Source organism: Pleurodeles waltl, chromosome 1_2, assembly GCF_031143425.1.
Source record: "Pleurodeles waltl isolate 20211129_DDA chromosome 1_2, aPleWal1.hap1.20221129, whole genome shotgun sequence".
In the NCBI taxonomy this organism is placed as follows: Eukaryota; Metazoa; Chordata; class Amphibia; order Caudata; family Salamandridae; genus Pleurodeles; species Pleurodeles waltl.
The window spans coordinates 1090537980-1090551671 of NC_090437.1; the positions used below are offsets into that span (position 1 = coordinate 1090537980).

Here is a 13692-nt window from a genome sequence, read left to right on the forward strand (position 1 = left end):
CCCGCCGGGTTGGAGATTATCTCCAGCCCGGCGGCTGCTACCGCCATGGGGCATTGGCAGGTTGGCTTCAGCCAACGCGCCAATGTCATAATGTGGCGGTATGTACTGCCAGCCTGTTGGCGGACCTACTGCCACATTTACACTGACCGTCGGAGTCATAATGACCCCCTTAGTGTATTAATATCAGTAAATATAATTATAATAGCAAAACATGTTATTTATTGTCTTAAAAGCTTGCTTTAGCATTTTTGTACATAATTGTGTTCCAAAAAGGTGCTCTTGAGTAATTCAGTCACTGATGCACTCTGTGCCTGCGTCTCTCTTGGACTGTGATTAGCTGAAGTTGCTTGTTATGCAAGAAACCCTGACTCTCATGCATATTCTCTACCCCAAAAATCGTAGTGTTGCAAATGTTAGTGTGGTGCTTGAGTTATCGCTGTGGGTGACCTACGTACTCAGCACTGAAAATTAAGTTGTAAGAATGTATGTTTTTATTTATGATGCTTTGTTTATAGCTGACAAATATTGCTTTGCAAACATGTTAAAGTGTTAGGTGTACGTTTAAAACTTAGGTCAGACCAGTGGGTAGTTGGTAAGTTCACATCACTTTCTTGAAAGCATTATCCAAGCGGTTCAGTCTTAGAGGAGAACTGTTGTTGAATGGTATTGGTCCTGGAAACTGACAGGGCAAGGGGTTTAGTCATATTTAGTTCCTGTGGTCCTGAGGTTGCTCCTAAAGAGTCAATCAATCATTCAGTAATTTGTAAAACGCACTACTCAACCGTGAGGGTCTCAAGGCTCTGAGGAGGAGGGGGGATAAAGGTGGAGGGGGAGGTGCTGCTACTGCTCGAACAGCAAGGTCTTGAGAAGTTTCCTGAAGGTAAGGAGGTCTTTGGTCTGGCACAGGTGGGTGGAAAGAGTGTTCCATGTTTTGGCAGCGACTTAGACGTTTATGTTTCTCAAACCTAGATTTGTTAATTTGATCCTTAAAGTATAATCCTATTGTGATGCTCAGCAGGTAGGGGCTGAGGACTTCAGGGGATATTTCTTTGTGATCCATTTGTTTGGATTTACTTTGGCAGTGACTGGCAACATTCATGTTGGAAATCTTTTCAGTGTGGTCACTCCAAATTATTTGCCTTTTTCTGGACATTATTGCTGCTAGCTTTAGAACTGGTGGAAATGGGGTCTCTGGTTGGCAGTCAGTTTGCACTCTGTCCAAGCAGGGACCCTTCCTTTAGTCGAGGCGTGGGAGATACTCACTTAAGATAACCCCTGCTTACCCCCTTGGTAGCTTGGCACAAGCAGTCAGGCTTATCTCAAAGGCAATGTGTGAAATATTTGTATCAACACATACAGTAATACAGCAAACACTACAAAATGGACCCCACACCAGTTTAGAAAAATAGCCAATATTTGTTGAAATCAAACAAGACCAAAACGACAAAAATCCAACATACACAAGTCAAGATATGAATTTTCAAAATAATAGACTATTACTCCATAGAAAACAATGGACACGTTGTTACACAAAGTACCTGGTTTGTGTAAAAAATAAAGCTGTACGGGCAAGCGTGCGTTGGAAAAGTCAGAGATGCGTAGGTTTCTTAATTGCAAGGAAGGCTGTGCATCATTTCTTCTTTGGTCGGGTAGGCAATGTGTAGTTTTTACCTCTCTCAAGAGAGGGATGCGTTGATTTTCAGACAGGGCACCTCAGATCCGCACAGGTTCACGTTGATTTTGATGCTCAGTGATGATGCATGCGAAATCCGGCTGCATTGTGATGGAAAATCACGCTGCGTGGGGTTTGCATCAATTTTAGCAGCAGCAAGCAGGTGTTGCGTCGTTTCTCCAGCCGCGATGCAGGTGGTGCATCGATTTCATCCACGAGGCGGGTAGCACGCCGTTACAGCTGCATTGCTGGTGGTGCGTCAGAATTTTCCCTTGAAGACACTTCACAAGCTAAATGTACCACTAAGTCCACTCTTTGTCCTCTTTCAGGCAGAAGCAGCAACTGCAGGCCAACCCAGCAAAGCACAGTCGCAGGCAAAGGGGCAGTCCTCCTCCTTCAGCTCTTCAGCTTGTCTCCTTGGCAGAAGTTCCTCCTGGTTGCTGAAGTAATCTGAAAATCTGGGGGTTTGAATGCACTACTTATACCCCTTTCTGCCTTTGAAGTAGGCAAGCTCCAAAGGAAAGTCTCAGTTGTTCACAAGATCCTGTCCCGGCCTGGCTCCAGACTCACACCAGGGGGTTAGAGACTGCATTGTGTCAAGGCCTATGAGAGAGATAGGCCTTGCAACAGTGTAAACCAAATTTGGCAGTATTTCACTTGTAAAACACACCAGTACATGGGCCACCTTTAGCATACACTGCACCCTGTCATAGGGCTACCTAGGGCCTACCTTGGGGGTGCCTTACATGTACAAAAAGGGAAGGTTTGTACCTGGCAAGTGGGTACTCTTGCCAGGTCAAATTGGCAGTTTAAAACTGCACACAGTCACTGCAGTGTCAGGTCTGAGCCATGTTTACAGGGCTACTCGTGTGGGTGGTATAATCAGTGCTGCAGGCCCACTTGTAGCATTTGAATTACAGGCCCTGGACACCTCTAGTGCACTTTACTAGGGATTTACTAGTAAATCAGATATGCCAACTGTAAAGAAATGGCTCCCTGTTGCAGTTACCCCCCACTTTTTGCCTGATACTGATGCTGACTTGACTGAGAAGTGTGCTGGGACCCTGCTAACCAGGCCCCAGCACCAGTGTTCTTTCACCTAAAATGTACCATTGTCTCCACAATTGGCACAATCCTGGCACCCAGGTAAGTCCCTTGTAACTGGTACCCCTGGTACCAAGGGCCCTGATGCCAGGGAAGGTCTCTAAGGGCTGCAGCATGTCTTATGCCACCCTAGGGACCCCTCACTCAGCACAGACACACTGCTTGCCAGCTTGTGTGTGCTGGTGGGGAGAAAATGACTACGTCGACATGGCACTCCCCTCAGGGTGCCATGCCAACCTCACACTGCCTGTGGCATAGGTAAGTCACCCCTCTAGCAGGCCTTACAGCCCTAAGGCAGGGTGCACTATACCACAGGTGAGGGCATATGTGCATGAGCACTATGCCCCTACAGTGTCTAAGCAAAACCTTAGACATTCTAAGTGCAGGGTAGCCATAAGAGTATATGGTCTGGGAGTCTGTCAAAAACGAACTCCACAGCTCCATAATGGCTACACTGAATACTGGGAAGTTTAGTATCATACTTCTCAGAATAATAAACCCACACTGATGCCAGTGTTGGATTTATTAAAAAATGCACACAGAGTGCATCTTAGAGATGCCCCCTGTATTTTACCCAATTGTTCAGTGCAGGACTGACTGGTCTGTGCCAGCCTGCTGCTGAGAGATGAGTTTCTGACCTCATGCGGTGAGAGCCTTTGTGCTCTCTGAGGACAGAAACAAAGCCTGTTCTGGGTGGAGGTCCTTCACACCTCCCACCTGCAGGAACTGTAACACCTAGCAGTGAGCTTCAAAGGCTCAAGCTTCGTGTTACAATGCCCCAGGGCACTCCAGCTAGTGGAGATGCCCGCCCCCTGGACACAGCCCCCACTTTTGGCGGCAAGTCCAGGAGAGATAATGAGAAAAACAAGGAGGAGTCACTGGCCAGTCAGGACAGCCCCTAAGATGTCCTGAGCTGAGGTGACTCTGACTTTTAGAAATCCTCCATCTTGTAGAAGGAGGATTCCCCCAATAGGGATAGGAATGTGACCCCCTCCCCTTGGGAGGAGGCACAAAGAGGGTGTACCCACCCTCAGGGCTAGTAGCCATTGGCTACTAACCCCCCAGACCTAAACACGCCCTTAAATTTAGTATTTAAGGGCTCCCCTGAACCTAAGAATTTAGATTCCTGCAACTTACCGAAGAAGAAGACTGCTGAGCTGAAAACCCCTGCAGAAGAAGGAAGAAGACACCAACTGCTTTGGCCCCAGTCCTACCGGCCTGTCTCCTGCCTTCTAAAGAACCCTGCTCCAGCGACGCTTTCTCAAGGACCAGCGACCTCTGAATCCGCAGAGGACTGCCCTGCTTCAAGAGGAACAAGAAACTCCCGAGGACAGCGGACCTGCTCCAAAAAGACTGCAACTTTGTTACAGAGGAGCAGATTTAAAGACCCCTGCAATCCCCGCAAGAAGCGTGAGACTTGCAACACTGCACCCGGCGACCCCGACTCGACTGGTGGAGAAACAACACCTCAGGGAGGACCCTCCGGCGACTCCGAGACTGTGAGTAACCAAAGTTGTCCCCCCTGAGCCCCCACAGCGACGCCTGCAGAGGGAATCCCGAGGCTCCCCCTGACCGCGACTGCCTGACTCTAAAATCCCGACGGCTGGAAAAGACCCTGCACCCGCAGCCCCCAGCACCTGAAGGATCGGAACTTCAGTGCAGGAGTGACCCCCAGGAGGCCCTCTCCCTTGCCCAGGTGGTGGCTACCCCGAGGAGCCCCCCCTTGCCTGCCTGCACCGCTGAAGAGACCCCTTGGTCTCCCATTGACTCCCATTGGAAACCCGACGCTAGTTTGCACACTGCACCCGGCCGCCCCCGCGCTGCTGAGGGTGTACTTTTTGTGTGGACTTGTGTCCCCCCCGGTGCCCTACAAAACCCCCCTGGTCTGCCCTCCGAAGACGCAGGGTACTTACCTGCTGGCAGACTGGAACCGGGGCACCCCCTTCTCTCCATTGAAGCCTATGCGTTTTGGGCACCACTTTGAACTCTGCACCTGACCGGCCCTGAGCTGCTGGTGTGGTGACTTTGGGGTTGCTCTGAACCCCCAACAGTGGGCTACCTTGGACCCCAATTTGAACCCCGTAGGTGGTTTACTTACCTGCGAGAACTAACAATACTTTACCTCCCCCAGGAACTGTGAAAATTGCACAGTGTCCACTTTTAAAACAGCTTATTGTGTTTTATGTAAAAAGTATATATGCTACTGTGATTATTCAAAGTTCCTAAAGTACTTACCTGCAATACCTTTCAAATGAGATATTACATGTAGAATTTGAACCTGTGGTTCTGAAAATAAACTAAGAAAAGATATTTTTCTATAACAAAACCTGTTGGCCTGGATTTGTCTCTGAGTGTGTGTTCCTCATTTATTGCCTGTGTGTATGTACAACAAATGCTTAACACTACTCCTTTGATAAGCCTACTGCTCGACCACACTACCACAAAATAGAGCATTAGTATTATCTCTTTTTGCCACTATCTTACCTCTAAGGGGAACCCTTGGACTCTGTGCATGCTATTCCTTACTTTGAAATAGCACATACAGAGCCAACTTCCTACACCAACCATGAAAAAGCAAATTACACTTGCAATTTACACAGGGAGCACTTACACGTTAGCACTGGTAAGCAGTGGTAAAGTGCCCAGACTACCAAAACCAGCTAAAACAAAGTCCAGCACACAGTCAAAACATAGGAAGCAGAGGCAAAAAAGACCGGGGAGACTACGCCAAGGATGCCAGGTCTAACAATAACTCTGTGCATTCACCCCATGATAATCAAAAGTAGAGTGCCTGTGTTCCTCCTTTAAACATGGTTAAATTGTCTTATCCTTGATTGCCATCTTTTAACTTGCCTGTAACTGCCTAGTTTGTGGTGTCTAAAATCCTAAGTGCAATACCTCTTGGCAATCCACTGCAGGCCTACCCTGTGTAATCTTGACTGCTGCAGTGCAAACCTGCAGTGTGACATGTCAAAATAACACTTTGACAGGTAAAAGACCCCCTTCTAAAGATCAGTAAATCACCCCTACGTAGGCCTTCTAGTGCAAAAAGAGGAGTGCATGGTATTTAAAAATAGGACATGTAGAAAACTAATAAGAACATGTTTACAGTGACAAGGTCCAAAAACCTATTTTTTTTGTGGCAGGCCTAGCTGTCTTATGTAGATAACCAGAGTGCGAATTAGAATACTAATAAGGCTTACTCAGCAATGGGACTAGCTAGAAAAATTGTTGAACCACTATTTTAATAGTTATTAAAAATCCAAATCAAACGTGAAGTTGGAATTTATATAAATATTGTGAAAAATTAACTTTTAAGAAGTTATCCTTTAGCTGCCTAAGGTTCAGAATGCTAATTTAGTCCTGTCAACTCCTGACCTGTGTTAAACCCTTAGTGACTTGTGAACAATGTGTGACATTCCTCTCAGGAGCTACATAATAGGTTGATCTGAATGGGCAGGGATATATCCTTTGCAGAATCTTCAAGGTGGGGCTGTGGGTATCCTGTTGACACCACAGTATTATATCCTGCCTGGCTGGGTTAAACTGGGCTCTTTAACTGCGTGTAACACTTTGGTGCACTTGGAAGGAAGAAAACAGGATGGCAGGACGATTATTCTGTATCCCCTGTCTGGGTGCTGTAGGACTTTGTACTACCAGATCTTTGTCTCTTAGTTTGCTTTGTTTCCTGGCTTAAACTGGATTTTAGTGTTGGATGCAGAGGACACTGGCAATTTCCCTAAGACTCTCCCAAACCCCCCAATCCTCAGAGCCTAAGTTTAGTATGCTGAAGACTTTCTTCATCTTGAAAATGCTCTGACACATGCCATTTTGGGTCCGGTTTGCAGTAAGGCAAACCAGAACTACTGACAAATTGGGTAATGTTGCCCCCTGGAACTTATGCCACATTGGTTACAGAGTGCCAACGTGTCATCCCCACCTGCAAGCTAGAGTAGGGCATAAATGTGGCCCTCCAAGGACCCCATTTCTGGACCCTACGAAAGAACATAAGTGGACTGGTCCTGCTGTCTGTCACCTGAGAGGAGTTCTGAAGGATTGGATCTGCTCCTTCTTGTATCCTTGACAAAGAAGTGGAGTCTAAGTGTGAGTTGTCTGACCTCCTTAATGGTTCCAGGGACCCAAGAAGCTTTAAAATACATTTTTCCTATCGTACGCAGCTGACCAGTGGCAACTGTACTTGCATTGAACTTTGCTGTTGCCTCAGTCTGATACCCTGAGGGTCTCTAAGTGCCGTACCTGAAGTATACTCCTGTGGTTGTTTAGTACTTAGAAGACATTTGGACTTTTGTTAAGAAAAGTGACAAATTTGCTTTCTACATTGAAAAAGTTTGTAAGTCCCAAATTCTTTGACTTCCAGACTTTTATTGGGACCAATCTGCTTGTTGTTTATTTGCGGAACAAAAGACATCTTTGTGTCAAATAAGATTCCGAGATTTTTTGGGTTTTGGAAGTTGTATCTTGAGCCAGTGCAGAAGGTTATGTGAAGAATAGGCAATCTCTTATGCTAGGATAACTCTGAACGATGAGCTCTTCAGTTTTCACCTCAATCAGGCAGAAGCATTCCTTAATGTATGAAAATGTGTTCCATGTGTTTTGCATGTTACATTGATATTGGAGTCCCTTTGGTTCTGAACACTTGATTCTGGTTTATTGGTTTGAGTTTGCTGAATTTAGTGTTTAAGGTGGGGGGAATTAAAAGAGGAAATGATGAGGGTTGACTTTTTTGACTGATGCCCTCTGCAGACCCCCTAAGTCCCTTTACAGCCATAAAAGGGTTGTTGGACTGAATTTACATCATTGATCCCTGCACTGGCCATATGAGTGAAAAGCAGCCCAGGTGAGGACTACCACCCTGTCATACACAAGCACAACACACGCTGCCCTCGAAACTAGGTCCATGCCTCCACACTCTGGTAGTCAGTGAATTTTTTTAAAAGCTTGCAGTCGGCGATGGACTGTTTTGCATGGAATATCTGCTTGCATTGCTTTCTAGAAGTTGATATTGTTGATTTAGTTTAACAGTTGCTTCGGATATAGAACTAGACAGTTTCTAGTTTCAGGTGTGCATAGGCACATGCAACTGAAACAATATTTTAGCAAGATCAGACCACATGAGGGGGTAGTTCCGGAGTAAGAGAAGATCAGTTTGAGAGTATGTATTGATTGACCTGACCTGCTTTTTTCTGAACATTTAGAGGCTTGTTGATTAGCTTCAGTGTTAAACCACAAGTTAGTTAGTCATATTTATGACTTTGTTGCAGAGAGTTTGTTTGTGTACCGTTAGTAGGAGGGCACTTTCATTAACAGAGGAACAGTGTGTTACATCCTCGACTTTTAGAGCACACCCACAAGAATTACTTTGTTGATCTTTATTGTGCAGCACGTAGCTAAGCATTCGCATGAGGGTTTTGTGTTTGTGGGAAATTTCACAGACATTAAAGAGTTATGACTGGCAACTGCATGGAGGGCCAGCACTTTCTATTGATGGCTTGAATACGGAGTTCAGCATACATCCAGTAGAACTGGACACATTTTCAGGATATCCAGTTAAGAGAAGTTTACATGGTGTGAATGTAAGGTTGATTCATTTACATTCTCCAGAACTTGTATCATCCAACCAACATAATGCATATATGCCATAGGTTGGACATCAGGGCTGACCAACACCACCTAATACCGCCTGTTAATGCAACATGTCATCCAGTTAAATGCACAAGTTAAATGAATAAATCAGATAACCCATGTATCGCAAGGGGAATTTGGCAAGACGATGAGTGTAAGGAAATGCCTCCTTGGCATAGTTGCCCCCTGACTTTTTGCCTTTTGTTGATGCCAGTTATGATTGAAAGTGTGCTGGGACCCTGCTAATCAGGCCCCAGCACCAGTGTTCTTTCCTTAAACTGTACCTTTGTTCCCACAATTGGCACAGCCCTGGCACACAGATAAGTCCCTTGTAAATGGTACCCCTGGTACCAAGGGCCCTGATGCCAGGGAAGGTCCCTCACTCAGCACATGCACACTGCCTCACAGCTTGTGTGTGCTGGTGGTGAGAAAATGACTAAGTCGACATGGCACTTCCCTCAGAGTGCCATGTCCACCTCTCGCTGCCTATGCCATAGGTAAGTCACCCCTCTAGCAGGCCTTACAGCCCTAAGGCAGGGTGCACTATACCACAGGTGAGGGCATATGTGCATGAGCACTCTGCTCTTACAGTGTCTAAGCAAAACCTTAGATATTGTAAGTGCAGAGTAGCCATAAAGAGGATATGGTCTGGGAGCTTGTCAAACACGAACTCCACAGTTCCATGATGGCTACACTGAAAAATGGGAAGTTTGGTATCAAACTTCTCAGCACAATAAATGCACACTGATGCCAGTGTGCAATTTATTGTAAAATGCACCCAGAGGGCATCTTAGAGATGACCCCTGAATACCAGTCCAACTCATAGTGCTAGGTTGACCAGTTTCTGCCAGCCGGCCACAACCAGACGAGTTTCTGGCCACATGGGGAAGAGTGCTTTTGTCACTCTGTGGCCAGGAACAAAGCCTGTACTGGATGGAGGTGCGTCTCACCTCCCCCTACTGGAATTGTAACACCTGGTGGTGAGCCTCAAAGGCTCATGCCTTTTGTTACAGCACCCAGGGCATCCCAGCTAGTGGAGATCCCCGCACCTCCGCCCTCTGCCTCCACTTTTGGTGGCAAGGCTGGAGGAGATAATTAGAAAAACAAGGAGGAGTCACCCACCAGCCAGGACAGCCCCTAAGGTGCCCTGAGCTGAGGTGACCCCTACCTTTAGAAATCCTCCATCTTGGTTTTGGAGGATTCCCCCAATAGGATTAAGGATGTGCCCCCCTCCCCTCAGGGAGGAGGCACAAAGAGGGTGTAGCCACCTTCCAGGACAGTAGCCATTGGCTACTGCCCTCCTGACCTAAACACACCCCTAAATCTAGTATTTAGGGGCGACCCAGGAAATCAGATTCCTGCAACCTACAACAAGAAGGACTGCTGGCCCGAAAGCCCTGCAGAGACGATGGAGATGACAACTGCCTTGGCCCCAGCCCTACTGGCCTGTCTCCAGACTCAAAGAACCTGCACAGCGATGCATCCGACAGGGACCAGCGACCTCTGAAGCCTCAGAGGACTGCCCTGAACCGAAGGACCAAGAAACTCCAGAGAACGGCAGCACTGTTCAAAAACAGCAACAACTTTGCAACTTTCAAAGACTTCACTGTTCCCGCCGGAAGCGTGAGACTTCACACTCTGCACCCTACACCCCCGGCTCGAGCTCCAGAGAACCAACACTGCAGGGAGGACTCCCAGGCGACTACGACCTCGTGAGTAACCTGAGACGACCCCACCTGGACTCCCACAGCGACACATGCAGAGAGGATCCAAAGGCTCCCCCTGACCCGCGACTCCCTGGAACAAAGAACCCTCTGTCTGGACCAAGCACTGCACACGTAGCCCCCAGGACCAGAAGGAACCGAACTCCAGTGCAGGAGTGAACATCAGACGACCCTCTGCCTAGCCCAGTCAGTGGCTGGCCTGAGATGCCCCCCTGTGCCCTGCCTGCACCTCTAGAGAGACCCCCGGGTCCTTCCATTGATTCCTATTGAAAACACGACGCCTGCCAAGCTCACTGCACCTGGCCGCCCCTGTGCCGCTGAGGGTGTGTTTTGTGTGCCTACTTGTGTTCCCCCAGTGCTCTACAAACCCCCCCGGTCTGCCCTCTGAAGACGCAGGTACTTAATCTGTTGGCAGACTGGAACCGGAGCACCCCTGTTCTCCATAGGCACCTATGTGTTTTGGGCCCTCCTTTGACCTCTGCACCTGACCGGCCCTGTGTTGCTGGTGCGGTGAGTTTGGGGTAGCCTTGAACCCGCAACGGTGGGCTGCCTATGCCAAGGAACTTGAACTTGTAAGTGCCTTACTTACCTAAAAAACTAACCAATACTTACCTCCCCCAGGAACTGTTGATTTTTGCAGTGTCCACTTTTAAAATAGCTTATTGCCATTTTAACCAAAACTGTGTATGTCACTGCTGTAATTCAAAGTTCCTTACTTACCTGTGTGGAGTACCTTGCATTTTATGTATTTACTTCAAATCTTTAATCTTGTGGTTCTAAATAAATTAAGAAAATATATTTTTCTATATAAAAACTATTGACCTGGAGTTAAGTCTTTGAGTGTGTGTTCCTCATTGATTGCCGTGTGGGTGTGGGTGTGTGTGTGTGTGTGTGTGTGTGTACAACAAATGCTTAACACTACCCTCTGATAAGCCTACTGCTCGACCACACTACCACAAAATAGAGCATTAGAATTATCTAATTTTGCCACTGTCTTACCTCTAAGGGGATCCCTTGGACTCTGTGCACATCATCTCTTACTTTAAGATGGTATATACAGAGCCAACTTCCTACTATGAGCCACTCAAGGAAACCTAACATACGCTTCTTAAAAATGAGTTATGGAAACTAGTTGAAGAAGAGTTTTCAAATTTCAAGGTGACAGCTATTTGTAATTGAACCTGTTCATGTAAATAAAATGCAGATCAACAGATTAGAAAAATAAAAGCTGCATAATTCCAGGCTTGACAATACCATCTTTGAAAAACTCTAATATAAATGATTGCTAACAGTGGTAAACAATGAGAAAAAACCCATTCATTGACAACTCAAAGGGGATACATAGTGGACATCGCATAGATGTCAAATTTCAGCCGAAGGCCAGCATAAATACACAAACAGCATCGCATTTGTACAAAATACATTATGCAAAAACATAATTCATCTTTTCCAAACTAATAAATCACCTGACAGTACCATTAAGTTAAATTGTAATTGCCCATCCCTCCCATCCTTGCAAAAATAATCCCCCACTGCCTCTCAGTGACTCCACACATGAACACTTGTCCACAAATACAGACTTGTACATGCTGAAAAACTCCTGCAACTCTGCCTTGTTCATATAGGCATATAAACATGCCTGTTCTTAAGTACACATATGCATACATGTCGGTGCATACTGTCCTCTGTCTGCTATGTACAGTAAACATTGGCCACAGCTGAGGAAGTAGCCTTAAGGGTCTACTTCAGTGATTTAAACAGTTGGTACACTGTATTTACTACTGATATACAGCAACATAGCCCTTTGTCGGTGGTTGAAAAGCATGTTTGTAACAAATGCTGTAGTACATTTTGTGTTTACCACTATTCAAATGCCTGTGGCCATCTATTGTATGTCTTAAGACCTGCATGTGTGAGATATCTACTATACATATCTCTGTATGTGCTGTATGAACATGGCCATCTGAAGTTTAGAGGTAATAGAGGGTGTAATGTGTGTACATTGCACACCTTTAGTAGAGTAACCATACACAAGCAGACTATGTTTGGAAGGCCTGACTGTTATTCAGTTGTGCACGTTTAATACCACTCTGACATGTTAGAAGGCCCATGTTCTAGAATTTTCTTGTGCTGCCTTTTCTAAGTTGCACAGAAGCAGCATTGAATTGGGGAGGGTGAAGTGGGTATGTGAAATGAACGAGAAGGGGTGCCTTTGAGGCCAACAATTGTGGCAGTGCAAATCACTCTCCCTTACGTGGAGGCATCTTTCCACACTTAAAACCCATTCTGCTCTTGCATTGTTTCACCCGATTGGCACTGCACAAAAGTATGAGTAAATTAAAAAGTGGCAAATATGCAAGCAGGGGAAAATATTTGTAGAATTCCTAGGTGCCTGTTTGGCATCCAACAGACTAATGGCATGCAAAGGTTGAAGACTCTAATCTGTGTATAACATTACAAAACGTCTGAAAATCACTGAGTAAATGGATCTAGTGAGCTTAAGAATGCATGGCCAACAATAACTACTATGTCAGATTAATAATGTTTCAGATTCAATGAAAATCGTTTGTGTCTTGCAGTCTCTTCTGGTTCTTGCAATATCTTCTTTCTCGTGTTCTTGTGTGTTCTAGGAAAGTTACTATGATTTACTCTTGCTTTCCTGGGCTCTGGGGTGGGTTCTGTTACTTACCTTTGGTGTTTCCAATACTCCCAGCTCCTCTCTACACACTACACTTGCCTAGGTGGGAAACTGACTTTCGCATTCCACTTTCTTAGTATATGGTTTGTGTTCCCCCTAGACCCATTTCTAACTATTGTGATTTTTACTATTTGCACTGTTTTCTAAGTGTTTTTACAGCTATTTCTGGATACTAGTTTATATAATTTGTGTATAACTTATCTCCTAAGGGAGTATAGTCTCTATGGTATTTTTGGTATTTGTGTCACCAAAATAAAGTACCTTTATTATTGTAACACTGAGTATTTTCTTTCATGTGTGTGAGTACTGTGTGACTCGAGTGATTTTGCAGGTCTCCTACTTAGGCCTTGGCTGCTCATCCACACTACCCCTAGAGGGCCTGGCTTCTAGACACTGTCTGCATTTTACTAATAAGGGATAACTGGACCTGGTATAAGGTGTAAGTACCTTAGGTACCCACTACAAACCAGGCCAGCCTCCTACAGAGACTGAAAGCACTTATCTCGTACGGCTGCTGGAGTAGCAAGAAAGAGGAAGATGGAACGTTGTCGGAGGTCTTTGAAGGGCGACGCTGGCACCTGATTGGATACTATGATATTGTTGTGTTCAGCAGGTGTTCGTTTGTGTAGATTGCTTAAGGTTTTCTAAAAGAAACTAATAGTTGAAATACAAAACTTATGAAGAGAAGGGAAACATAGAAATGTGTCACTGTGTTCATATGGGGCTGGCAGAGTGAATAAACCCCGCATTCTGCCTCCTTTGAAGTGCAACAACACTGTCTGGTGCTGGGGGCAGGACACAGATAACAAGGTGGCCAGCGCCTCACCCCGTTGCTCATTGACACTTTGACA

General features: G+C 45.8%; 1 protein-coding gene across 1 annotated transcript in view; it reads left to right on the top strand.

Annotated features, from left to right (window-relative positions):
* SEPSECS (Sep (O-phosphoserine) tRNA:Sec (selenocysteine) tRNA synthase) overlaps positions 1 to 13692 on the top strand; it is a 196384-nt gene that overhangs the window by 46913 nt on the left and 135779 nt on the right. The window lies entirely within an intron of this gene.